The following is a 13,929-nucleotide window of genomic DNA, read 5'->3' on the forward strand; positions in this document are numbered from 1 at the left end:
ATGCTTCATCAAATTCTGATTGGCCCATATGCCAAGGACAAGCGCAACAGTGCAGGGTGCTTGACAATGTTGACAAACTGCTTATTTAAAAAGGACCTTGGAATACTAATTGGACATTAAGCTACAAAATTCAGTGATTGATTCTGACAGCTGCCTCTCGCCAGCACGGCTTCTTGGGAGCTACAAGGAAAGGAGGGAAAGTATTGGATTTGACCATAGTCATAGACATAGAAGTCTAATGAGGTGACAAGGGCATGACAACATCTGCATCAGTAAATAAAACATAAAACCCCCGTATCAAATGGCTACATGTAGGGTTAACAGCTCTTCTGTAGTGCCAAACCACTATAGTGCCAAAAACTGCTTCATGGTTTTACAGCCTACTGTATGCAGTTGCGAAATCATGTTAAATCATCATGTTCAAAACTTTGAGATAGAGGCCATAAATTCAGGTGCTGCGAAAGTGCTGCTATTTAATTTGTGATGGTAATTTTTAGATGTCAATTCTTTGTGGTCAGAAGTGCACACCATTATGTCAGAGATCTTAAATACTGTTTTCCCCTTGTCTCCTACCGTTTGCATTTTAGACAGTGAGCCTGAGAGTATAGCTGGTCCAGTTGTCTCAGGCCTTTAAGCGTTAGGCTGTCTCTCAGTTAAAAGACTGATACTTTTTAACTGGAAGGAGCGAAGCCAGCAGGCTTCATGAAGGAGTCATGGTTGATAGAGTACCTTGACCTGCTGAATATGCAGTCCCAAAAGCAAAACTCAGATCCCTGTGTTTTTTGGAAATCACTCCCTTTAGTAGTTGCCGACCTGCTCCAGAATAGCTGTTTGGAAAATACTGAGGTATTCCACTGAGACTGTGCAACCATCCCTCAATGGTGGTTTCAAGCTGTTCCTTGAACTAAACTAAATTCAAATCCCCCAAATCAAATCAAAATCAGTGCAGGACGGGTATCTGCATATAAGACATGTCCATTAAATCATGTAAAAGGCTCCGATCCTGAATCCTCCATGTTCTCTGTCGAGCCAACTGTCTTCTCTGTGACACTCAGCTGTGACTCCCAGTGAGTCGAGGTGGTTAGTTCTCCTGTCAGTTATTACCGACTGTGAATTATTACATCTGGGACAGCGGAGCGTGACAACAAGCAGCAGCTTGTGGTGTAGGATGAAGAGAGCCTGTTCAACCCTGACAACTCTCCAAAGTAACACAGACAGACAAACACAGTCTGTTCCTTTCTGTTCCTAACTCTCGAAGGCTGAGAGTTACTGTAATCTGCTCCACAAATATACACTTTACAATGCATACTTTTGATAACAGTTGTCTATTACACCTGTTAAACTTATCATTAACACAAGTTGCCAATTTTTAGGTCAAAATCAGGACTCAGATGCTGCAGCCTGGGCACATATATATTCTAATTAAGTAAACAATGGTATCTTACCAATATCTATATTGGGATAGAGAATTTTTCATTCATCATTCAGCATGTGGGAATTTTGGAGTATACCATTTTTACTGCAACAACCTTACTTGGTGCAGTCTCATTCCAAGTCTTAGGGCGTTTTCACATTAGGTACATTAGGTATTAAAAAGCCAACATGGCAACCACTCGTGGGCTGAGTCCATCCTTCCAACTGTGGATGTTTTTGTTATTTCTGAGACACCAACAATGACCCTCTTCCTACTTCCACATCATCTGTGCACCTTAGAGGACAAATCAGCCGATTGTTTTATTTGCATTTTGACAAGACCACAGAGTCATATGTTGAATCGTTTGGCATGTCAACCAGTCATAAACAATGAGTACACTCAAAATCATAGATCATCTTTTTTTGACAACAGTAGAATAATTAAATAGACCATGTCCTGTCTTACTCTGGGCCTGGAGGATTGGGAATACCGTCTTTGTCAATGGCCATTATCTCGTTCTCTGGTGATCTGCTTATTATTTCTATGTGGCCCAGTCTCTGCATTGTTGCTATAAATGTATTAATCATGCCACATTATATGCTCGAGCTCGCTTTGGAAATAACTGGCAGCCCAGGAGAGGCCCTGTGTTATTAAGGTCAGAGTCTGAGGGAGATTAAAAACCACTCTTCCCCTCCCTTTTCTTATTGACTGGCGAGCTTGAGAGTGAAAATTGAAGCCAACAATACGGTGCTGCCTTTGATGAGCCTGGCAGCAGAGTATCTCATTTAATGAATTTATTTGGTCGCCCAACCCAAGACTTAATTTATATTTCCATTTCATTGGTTGAAAAATCTCCAAATGAAGTGGACATTGATTGTCTGCCCAGACAGGTTTGGTTATATGCAGGTGTGAGATAGCTCATATATATTTACTACTTTGTTGAATTCATTGCATGGTCAACTGCATGAAATGAATTCAGTGCATGCTTCATAAGACTGATAAATAATTGTTTGAAGGTTTCATGGAGTTTCCAAATCAATAATTAAAAGTGACATTCAATTGACAGGTCACAAAATGATTTGATTTTTGACTGAAACATTGTAAAAATAATGTGTCTATGTAAATGCAGATATAATAGCGTTAATGCTTTAGTATCAAATTTCATGGGAAGGAAAAATATTTCTACACTGGGGATTTTGGGGTAGCAAATGCATTTTCTGTTAACCTTGTACTCCAGTTTTCTTTGAAAATCCCTGATTCTGGTTGTGGCCACTTCAAGAGTATCTGAAGGTTACAACAAAGCTGCAAAGTGTCATCTTTTCAGACTTTGATTTCTTAAGGATTTGTGAGAGTAGTCAAGATTGGGGGGGAGGGAACTGAAGGTTGCCCAATCCACTTTGATTTGGATTTTTATTTAAAAAAATACATATCGGAATGTAAGTCGTGATGCAAATTTTTTGATTGTGTTTACAGTAAACACATATTCAAATGTATAGCAAAATACGGCATTTTGAACATAGCACCTCCTACAAACATTGTCTTTAAAAAACTTAAAATCTGCTAACTTTCTCAGAAGTGAAACTTTGCCTTCCCTTCTTGATTTCCAACAAGACTGCACAATCTATTAAGAGCTGTGACCTTCACAATGGCAGCCAATTGCCTGCTCCCTATTGAATAGAAGTACATGTGCCTTCAGCAATCTCTTCCCAGAGGACCAACAGTCATGATTCATGCACCCATATCCCTGATGTGTCACAGCTACATACACACACATACACGTAATTAAAAAAGTACAGATAGCGACAACCACAGGGCAGAAAAATATTCATAAATCCCCTTCCAGCCAGCGCTAAGTGCAAGGCTATTTCTTTCGCCATTGTTTGAGAGAAAATTTAAAATCAGCTTAGCTTCCACAGAAGAACCAAACAGTGACAAGCTTTGGGAGGTTTGGGGAGCTGGAGAGCTGAGTTGGAGTTATGTGCTGCTCTGAGTGACCTCCAGAGTCAGTTTGACTGATTTAAAGCGCCCATCTGTCCGCCAGCCCGCCCTCCACTTTCTCATCTCCTTCCAACTCGCCCATGGAGGCTTCCTATCTAGCTTAACCGAAGGCCTCTCAGAAGATGCATGAGGATGGCGGGAATGTAAAATCCGAATCGCTCCTTGCAGTAAATAGATTCAATGCACTCAGACAAGGGGGGGCAATAAATTCCCAATGAAACCTATGCAGTGAAAGAGCCTAGACTGATTTTATAACGCCCAAACGGTTCAAAGATGTTAGCTAAAATACAGCAGCTCTGCTGTCTAGAAATGGATCCTACATACTGTATATATAGCCCACGTGATTATGTCTGAATGTTTTAGATTGTGTTTTAACACAGGATAATTGTCACGAGTGATGATGATAAGTGTCCAAAGGCATTGTCAGAGAGTGAGAGTTGTGAGTAACTGTTTATAGACAGTTTTCCTTTTCCTACATTACCTCTGCTATTTGATTATTTTATGACATAACAGGATTTAGTGGGTTTAAGCATACATAACCTTTACTTGCTCGGTGTTTCACTCATTTGATTATGCATCCATCCATCTTTATTTGTTTTATAAGTAAGTCCCCATCAGTTGCTTGATATTAACAGTGATCCGTGCTTTCTTTTCTTTCTTTTTTTTTCAGATAATGGCAGCCAAGTACCTCAATTGGAAAGCCACCACAGTTTGTCCAGGAAGGTTTTAACACAGCATTCAACTGATATTAACTCAAAGCAGTAACAGTGTTTAATGATTCAATACAAACAGATCCTTCTGTACTGTTGATCTGAGCTAACAAAATACAAATAAAAAAGGTACATGATTCATCTAATCCCTGTCTAAGATCCTTATTACCTTGGTTAGAATAAAAAAACATCATATTTTGTCAGTAAACCAGCTTAAAAGGTAGAAGATGAGTCATCAGAAGTATTAATTGCAGAAGAGCCACAGGCAGGTTACTCATTACGTGCTGGTTTCATGTAGATCACAGGTACGATTCAGTGACTATAGATTTCGGCTTGTACCTAAAAGTGGAAAAAGCTTTTTTAAGCTTTCATCTCTGTTCAACTTCATTTTGTATTTACATTTTTTTTAGTTCCACTAACACAGGCACACTGCATTGAATATTTATAAATGTTTGGGGGAAAATACATCTTTTGTAAAACTGAAAATCAAGACAGATTACACTAAATATAAAAGATAGAGTGACTTTCTAAATATCAAAAAGACAATACTAAGACTACTTTCCATGAGGAGCTTTTTAGATGATAAAACAACTTTAGTTCACTGATCTCCATGTGTAAATTAGAAACTTTCAACATGCAACTTTGGCAAGAATGGAAAATGGAGGATACTGAAAAACTGGCAACCACTGACAAGTTTTGCAAATTGGAGATGTGCCTTTTTGCTAACACGTCTGATATTCAAAACACTCCCACACTGCAGATTTGAAGGGTTTCCCTCATACTTAATATGCTGAATTATTGGCCCATATTACTTTAACTAAATATAAGGTGTAAAACCAGAGAAGGCTTTTCAAATGACACACTTCCTGCCAAAGACACTGCCTAGTATCACACATACAAAATCTCTGGTGCAAGCAACAAATCTGCAATCAGCAGAGAACCACAGGCAATAAGCAGTAAGACACAAATATTTTGGAAGTTATATATTAATGTATTTAATAATGACATCAATTGATCATGCAGTGACTCTAATCAAAGCAGGAGAGATAACTTTAATTGCTGTGCTCCCTCACATTCATTATCCATTACTCATTATCTCTTCATCACTTCAGCAGATAAAAACAGAGGGAGGTATGAGGTTGTTTTCTGTTCACATTCAAATACAGTGTTTACAAAGAGATGTTATAAAACAGAACTGAAAAATAAATCAAAATACTGTACACAGAATTACTTTCACAACAGTTTGAATATTGGTGCTCCGTGTCTGCAGGGTGTTATGTAAACCAAGAACACTCGATTAATACCATGTAATTATTGATTGATTTAAGTTTGATGTTGTGATGTTTATGATAATGACAACAAAACATTGATTGGACTTCCACTGTAGCTTAGCAAGCACATGCGAGTAAATATGTGTAAGAACTAAAGTATAATCTGTTTGACCAATTTAGATTGACATGATGTTTAAAGAACAAAAATGCGTCAAGGTGTTGCTACCACAGAGGTTTAATGTTTCATCACTCTGAATACGAAGTAGTTCTTGCTCAAAAAAGAAGAGTTATAATTAAGTCCTTTCAATGGATTGGTGAGAGGAAACACAAATTGTGAACAACCGAAATGGAAGGAAACAGCAAATCTGATTTCTGTATTTAAATGTTCCTTTGCTTGATACTTCGGTTAAGGTAGGAAAAACACTAAAGATTCCCTAAATAGGTCTCAAATCAGCCTGAAAGAATTGCTTTTATTAATTTTAGCCTCTTTAATGTCCCTCCTTTAATACTTCTGTCTGCTAAATTCAGATGGAAACATCATCCAGCCACGACCGGCCTTTTGAAAAACATACCTCCCTAATGTAAAGATACCTTAATTTCACATGATGAATTGTTTTTCAAATACATTTCCTCCCTACTCATGCGTCCAACATTCATAAAAAGAATACAACATCCTACACATGCAACGTTTTGTTTAGTCTCTGAGGACTTGCAGGAACCCACTCTAAATTCCAGCCTGCCGCCGAGCTCTTTGGGAGCAAATTCTGAAATGTCAGACATCAGAGGTATAGTAGACATAAAAGCATTTCTACCCTGCCTGCTCTTCTGCTCTTAAGAGGAAAACATAGCTTGATCTATGATCCCCTACTATGCAGGTTGCTACTTGTTTATTTCTCACGGAGTTGGACGGATAACAAAACAAAATCCGCCAGGCTTTGGCAATTATTTATGATATAGCCTACGAATGAATCGCAGAAAGTCAGATAAACACATACTCAGGCATGCATTTTGATAAACATAAAAGATAAATCCTCTCCCTGTGATCTTGGCTCTCTAAAATATGATGACATGGGATTATATTTGAGTGCTGAATAAGTGGTTGAAAATAAAACAGCTGGAGATAAGAGATGTTCTTCTGCAGCCCAGGGAGGACAAAGAGACATTGTAATATGATTCTGTCCTCTGCCAGCTTCATTGCCACTCTCTCTCCATCACCTGAGCTCTAATTGGTGAGGCTAACTATCTCACGCTGTTGGACTAATAACAACTTGGATGCCTTCTGCCTTACACCTAATAGAGGAAGTCCCATTTACTACTCCTGTCAAACACAGTTAAGTTTTAGTTTTGGCTCACAGGTCTGTCCCACTTCAGGATTCTTGCCCATTTCCCATTTCAATTTTCATACATTAAGACACTTTAATTTCACATGTAAACATATAACCGGTTAGTAAATCATCACCGTTTAGGGAAAATCTGTTTTTTTATTTTTTTATTATTTTAAAATGTTTTAGAGACACGCACTCAATCATCTCTGATCAAAAATAACACATACTATTTATTTAGAGATAAATTAAGCTACAAATGTTCCACTATGACAAAGTTACTGCGCTCACAAATGCACGTGATAAATGTTGGATTGCGCAGTCCCGCGGGTCAGGCCCATTCGACTACGACGAGACAACCAGCTGAATTTAAGCACATTCCTAAGCGGAGTGTTAACCTTCCTGCTTCGCGTTCCAACCGTGGTCAGGGCGCACAGGGGAGACTTATTTTTCTGCTCCAGGGGCAAAGTTGTAGTCCTCAACTTCGGGGCTAACCCTTAACCCTAACCTTCACTGGGGTGCAGCAAGGCGTAAACAGACACGGAGAGTCTGGCTTGTTATTTTGAGGTACGGGGCCGTTTATAACGCTCGCAGAGCTTGAACTGTACATACACTTAACATCATGACTCTGATTTCTCCTGCTTATTCTGCTACGGCCCCCGGCATCATAACGTTGCCTCTCGCACACACCTGCCGAAACACACCTGTCGAACACACACACTCGCCTCGTTCTCTCTCTCTCCTCACTCGCTCCCCCCACCCACACACATGCGCACTGAGCCATTCACAGACAGACATACCCTGCTCGTATAACTTCTATGGCAAGTTTTCTGTGTTACTTATTTAGCCTACTTTATAAAGCACAATTGTATCTGTATGACAACTTTGAGTTGCGGCAGTGATGCAGAGGAATCTATCTGAAAAGCGGCCGCACCCTCCATTGGTTGTATAGCGCGATTGCGGTCCACTTTTCTTTTTTTATCAATAAAAAAACGGCTAACCGTGTACACGAAAAAAATGACGTTGTGTAACCGTTTACAATTATTTGTAACCGTTCACACCCCTAATCTTAACAGTGTGCGAGGAGTTTTGTCACAGTGGACAGTTTGACTCTTCAATTAAATTAACGCTGGAGTCATTGAAATATGGGGCTGAAATATTATTTGACTTTATAGGCAATGGTTTGTTGTGTTGATGAATTTGATTGCATTATACTATACTATTATACTGTCAAATGTATAAAAGTCAGAACAAAAGGATATTCACAAAAGCTTTTACAAAATATTACCTTTCCACTTGAATGATTGTGTGACTCAGAAATACAAATTGGAAAAAGAAGAGTATCTTTCTAAGTACAATTAATCTATGTAAAGATGATACAGAGGGAGAGGGGATTTGAAAAGGTAGGAAAAACAGATGAAAATTACTTCGGGGCTTCTCTTCCAAAAAGAAACAGCAGCTGAAGTGGGCTTATTTTAGATTTGAAAAGGAAAAAGACACATGAAGATCAAGACTGCGTATTACAAAAAAAGAAGATACAGCAAAAAAAGGAAAGGGGAGTCTACCTTTCAAGTTCAATACTTTTTGTTTCTATTGAATAAGAAAACAAGGAGAAGAATGTGTAATTCAAAGACTTGTAGGTGTTTCATATACACACGCTTCACGACTTGATAAGGCGGCTGAATACATGCTCAGTCGGAATAGTTTCACAAAAAGGTGAAAAAAAGTTCAGGGCCAAAGTTTTTTTATCCAAAACTTCACTTTGCCGATTTAATAAGAGATCTCTCAATATTTGCTCAACTTTCTGGGCTTCGTTTTATCTCTCTGCGTTCTCTCACAACCTTTGTTCAATTTCTCTGCAACACAGGACAAAAAGTATTTCTCTGAAAAATCACACAAGCCGTCGTTATAGTTCACCCAGTCATCCGCATTTATATCTATTAAAAATGACATAACATAAAGAACGTCAACATGAAGACAAGGCATGGGTGTATCATTTTAAACCTTTTCTGTCATACTCCCCAGGTGGTTTCTTTTAACGCTGCTCATTCTGTTAGAGTCAAATGATATACTGTGTTGTCTGCAGACAGAAAGCGATCGTTGCTCAGCACAAATCAATACAACAATCCCTATGAAAACATATGATTTTATGAGTCTTATGCAAGAGCGGCTGTGTGAGGAAGATTCCTTTGAGGAGTCTGCCAAATGAAACTGAGCGGTGTAAGAAAGGGAGACAGGAGGGAAGAGACTGTTGGAGGCGATGGTGAGAAAGACAAACTGAAGTGAAAACAAAAAGTGATAAGAAAAGCAGCAAGTGAGAGGAGACAAGCAAGAGAGTGGAAATAATTAGAAAGACACAGAGAGCAATGAATGATGAAAGCTGAGCTGTGTCCTACCCCTGAGGCAATTCCCGTTACACACACACACACAATATACAGTATTGGCCCGGTATGCAATCCATATACAAGGCCATCTGCCAACGCTGTCAAGGCTTTGCAGAGAGCAAGTATCAGAGAGGATGAAGGAGGACATCGGAGAGAAAGAAAGAGGGTTAAGTAAAATATATGGAGAAAGGGAGGACTCGTTTCATCTCTGCAGAATTTCCACATTGCCATCGGAAACCTATGATGTCTCCTCATGGGCCAATACATCTGGATAGCCGCACCATTTAGATTGCACTTAAACAGGGCCGCGGTGGCCATCGATTTATCTGGGCTTTACAGCCACAGTCCATAGCTCTGCAGGAGTTGTCTACGCACACCCTAACTCACCAATGTTGGCCAAAGATCTGTAGTAGTTTGCTTTTCACTCAACAGTCACAGCTGAGTGACTGGGAAGCAAAGTTGGCAGTCATATCCACAATCTTTGAAACACACACTGCCTTACAACAAGCTGAAGTAGGCCAGGAGACTTAGATGTCAATGATTCTTCTTTTCTTTTTCAAGGTTTTGATGGCTCTGCAATGCAATGCAGTTATCTGCCATACAGATTATACAAGTTGGCTAACAGAACCTGACGTGAGAGTGAAAACTAGGACAGCTTTGTAGTTAACTTTAAGAAGAGTTTATTGAAGGTTTTGAGACATGTTTGATCTGAATTTAGCATAAAAATATCAAATAAGGAGCTGTTGATCTGTAATGCCATCCTCCATTAATCAGATCCCAAACCTTATAAACCAGACTGTCAAAAAGTCGAACTGTCCAAAGAAAACATCAAAAATGTTGGCCTAGCTTTTGAAATGGTCAACTCCTTCAACTATCTTGGACTCACCCAGGACAATAAACTCGGCTTTAATCAACACACCACTGATTCTCACAATCACTGCCAACATAGACTTTTAGGCCAAACTCAAATCTAAAGCTGTGTCCGTCTCACCTCACCTCCTATTACTTCTGTATAAATGCCTCATCCAACCCGTCCTCCTCTACTGCTCACCCTTTTTTGTCAACATGCTGTTGCGGACAAAAAAAACCCCGCATGATCACAAATATTGCTTCAAAAATCATCGGTCTACCCACCCATTACCTCTCACATCTCAACTACAAAGCCCCGACTCACAGAGCACTCACCATAACCCAGGACCCCTCTCACCCACTCAATCCACCCCTCTCCATCAGGTTGGAGATACAGGACTCTGACCTGGAAGAGGGCACGCTTTAAAAAAGGCTTTGTTCCCTCTGCTATTGAGTCTCTTCCAAACTGACTAGCCTCTTTCATTGTTTACTGTATATGTTTCTTCCTGTGCTACGTTCTAATAAATCTATACCTCTGCGCCAACTGTGCAAAGCTGTGACAACAAATTTTCTGTATAATATTATATTGTAAGCAAGTTAGAGACACGCACGCACGCCAAAAAAACTGTGGATATAATACCTTTACTTTGAGGTTTAAATGATTTACATATGCTCTCCTTGACTTTACAAATTTTAGGACTACCGGTAATACAATTTTTTTTTCTTTAACCATTATTCTTAGACTGTGTTAAACTGTGCCTTTGCATCACGGCCCATTAACTGAATGAGCCTGTTGATTCCAACAGCTCTCAGATAACGATACCTCATGATGTGACAGGTGAATAGTACTGGAACAGTTAATAGTGGTTCACTCCGTTCCTTTTCTTTAATTGCTTTCAAGCTCTCTCCATCTGCAGACAAAGGTTTAATGGACACTAATGTCCCTGTTGTGTGATTAGCAGAAAAGGCTAAAGAGAACAGAGTTCTGAGCTAATGGAAGTGGATGAAAAGGGAGGGTTTTTATGTAATGTACAGTCAATAAAATATGCATTTGGACCGCATAAAATGAGGTCTTTTTATATTTCTGGAGTAACAAAGGGCTTGACTGTGCCACAGAGCAACAGAAGTACCCTGCTGGATGTGAAAGATTTCCCTGATTTCCACGCCCTCAGATGGACTAAAGAGGCCAAAAATATCTCTTGATCAACACAACCAGAAGCTCTTGCATTTACAAATCCCAGATGAAGACTACTCAAATACTTTTAAAGAGACACAAAGTACAAGGTGCCGTTATCACCAAGTCAAGCTAAATAAAGCAGATTATTTTAGCAGGGATTTATTGAGATGCACTGATAAGCCGAGTCAAACTGTTTCAGCGCATTTAAGCGCTTAAGATCAGACTGGAGATGATGTCGTCCCACTCTCCCTCAATTTTAATTTGGTTCTCTCCTGATTGATTTTAAACTAATTTTCCCTCACTGTACTGAACTGCCTCTCCATACCTGCCTGTTGAATCTGTCTTATTCCTGTTATTTGCATTTTTACAACTTTGCCCTCTCTGTTGATCTCTGTTCTGTTGTTGTTTTGCTGTATTTGCTCTGTCTGTCACAGCACTTTGTAAACATTTGTTTTTAAAGGTGCAATATAAATAAAGATATTATTATTAGTATCATTATTATTATTATTATTATTATTATTATTAATAATAAGAATCCGGGGGGAAAAACAAGAATGTTGCAATAAGACTCCAACAAAAATGATCTGAAACCTTTCTGTGGTTTAGCACATGTTGACGTCTTCCTCTCATCTGTTTCCATTTGGGCAAGTGTGTGACAAAGTCCACAGGACAGGACTTGGCTTTGAGGAGGTGTGAGTCATTGGACCCAGTAGCAGATATAGCAGCTGCCTCAAAGAAGTACAATCAGTAGGTAACAGCTAAACTACAGCACCAATAAAATGCTCAGGAATACGGCCGATATTGAGGTCTGTTCGCTCTTTCCTTTGGGAGCTGAGGATGACATCAACCACCATTAAAAAGAGATGGTAGGACTTCTATAATTGTTCAGAAAGCAATGTCTTTGTTGGACACTTTCTGAATATGTTACTCAATATGTAGCTGTTGCATAACGTGTCCTTATAGCATGCAAGGGTCTTGCTATCCCGTAGCGAAATGTCAATATTATCACTCTATGTCCATAATGAATACATAATATGTACAAGTTAGATGACTGTATTTTCTCATTTTAACTGAGCGAGATCAGACTGGAGATGTAACATCCAATGATTTGATAGCATACATTTTATGTGATGGTAAGTCTACACTGGAAGGGACAAGTAGCAGCTTGAATGTTGTAAGCATCTTGACAAAAAAAAAGAAAATCCAGCAAGCTGCAACTTTATTTAGATAAATTACGTCGCCATTCAACCTTTGTGAATCAGTGATAGGTTCATGAACAACAGGAAATAAGTGAAAGAGGGCATCGTACAACAGTTAAGCTTTAATGGGGCAATGGAATCAAACTATTTTCACTAGCATTACGCTGAGATATGAAACAGGTAGGGCCGAACAGACAACATATCAAATTTTAAAAAATTGGCTCGTTTAGTATCGATCTGACTCCCGTTTTTCTAAATGAAACACGTCTGGTGACAGAGAAAGATGGATGTGGATACTCAATGGACTTTACAGCATCAGAATTTAGGCCAAATGGTAGCCTGTAGCCAAGATTTAAAGAGAGAAAAGAAGAGCGCTGCAGTCTTTACTATTGTGTAGCAGTGTGCGATTATGATTTCTCCTTGGAATCACAAGGCAATCAGGAAAAGGGGAGAGTGCTGTTGTGTGCTGAACTGTGGCCCATACAGCTGCTACTTTGGTGCTCATTTGGGAGTGTATGGCATTCTCTCTGAATGGCAATTATGAAGGTAACAAAAGGGGCATTTAGAGACAAAGGCGGGTTTCGGAGTGAATGGGCCAGCTCCCGTGTGTGGCGAGTGTTCTGACTCCAAGTGCTGGTTCATGAGAGACGATATGAGGTAATTATGCAGGAGAACTTGCAGTGGGGAGACAAGAAGGATAGACGCAGAGAAAAAAAAAAAAAGAGAGAAAGAGAGAGATGGACTAGGGTTGGCATAGTGTCTATGGAGAGCAGGACCAGATAGCACCATCTGCATTCTGTGCAGGTGCTGTCCGTCTGGCTCGCTGTTGCCTTAAATAAAAGCTGGCACTGAGGCAGACGTAAGGCAGGAATGTATTCAGACGTACAGTTTGAGCACAAACTGGCCCTTACACAGGCAGAGATCAATCCTGCAAGACTGTAAGTGTTCTCATTGATTTTCACTGTGAGCTGGTGGCACTAATTCAGATGTTAACCAAACTATTATAGTGGACAAAAAACAGAAATCCTGTGTGGGCCTCATATCAGACACTAAGGCTCCGTTCACACTGCAGGAAAAAGTGACCTGTCCTGAATCAGATTTTTTTTGCTCATATGTGCCTCTTTATATATGATTTTTTTTTACGACAGTGTGAACAGCACATGACATGTAATATGATCTTTTTGAACCAGTTTGTAGCCACTATCATATGTGGATTCCCACAGGAGTCTGATGAGGGTCACATTTAAAAAGCAATGTGAACCCTCAAACAAACAAATCTGATCTGAGCAGCGTTGCATTTGTACACAGAATGTGCTTGCATTTCTCATTAATTCTATAAAGCATGGCATCAGTTTCTCACATTTGAGCTCTTACTAATTAAACAGATTTGTAAATAAATCCCAAATATTAGCTACGAGAGGGAGTTTACACGTTTAAAGGATCCAAAGTTCAGATAAGTGGCAGGTCAATTAAATGGGGGAGGCTCACATTTTAATGCAAAGCAGACCTGAATGTCAGCAGGGGACTGAATGTATAGTACCGGTACATAGATTTGGTATTTCCTAAAACGGCATAGCTTGCATTGTGAAGGAGATTCCTGTACAT

The 13,929-nt window shown here is 39.5% G+C and overlaps 1 protein-coding gene across 1 annotated transcript in view; it reads right to left on the minus strand.

Moving 5' to 3' along the window:
* The window catches only part of man1a2 (mannosidase, alpha, class 1A, member 2), a 132,108-nt gene that overhangs the window by 88,410 nt on the left and 29,769 nt on the right, over window positions 1–13,929 (minus strand). The gene's annotated exons all lie outside the window — the stretch shown is intronic.

The sequence above is a fragment of the Labrus bergylta genome, chromosome 13, assembly GCF_963930695.1.
Source record: "Labrus bergylta chromosome 13, fLabBer1.1, whole genome shotgun sequence".
In the NCBI taxonomy this organism is placed as follows: domain Eukaryota; kingdom Metazoa; phylum Chordata; class Actinopteri; order Labriformes; family Labridae; genus Labrus; species Labrus bergylta.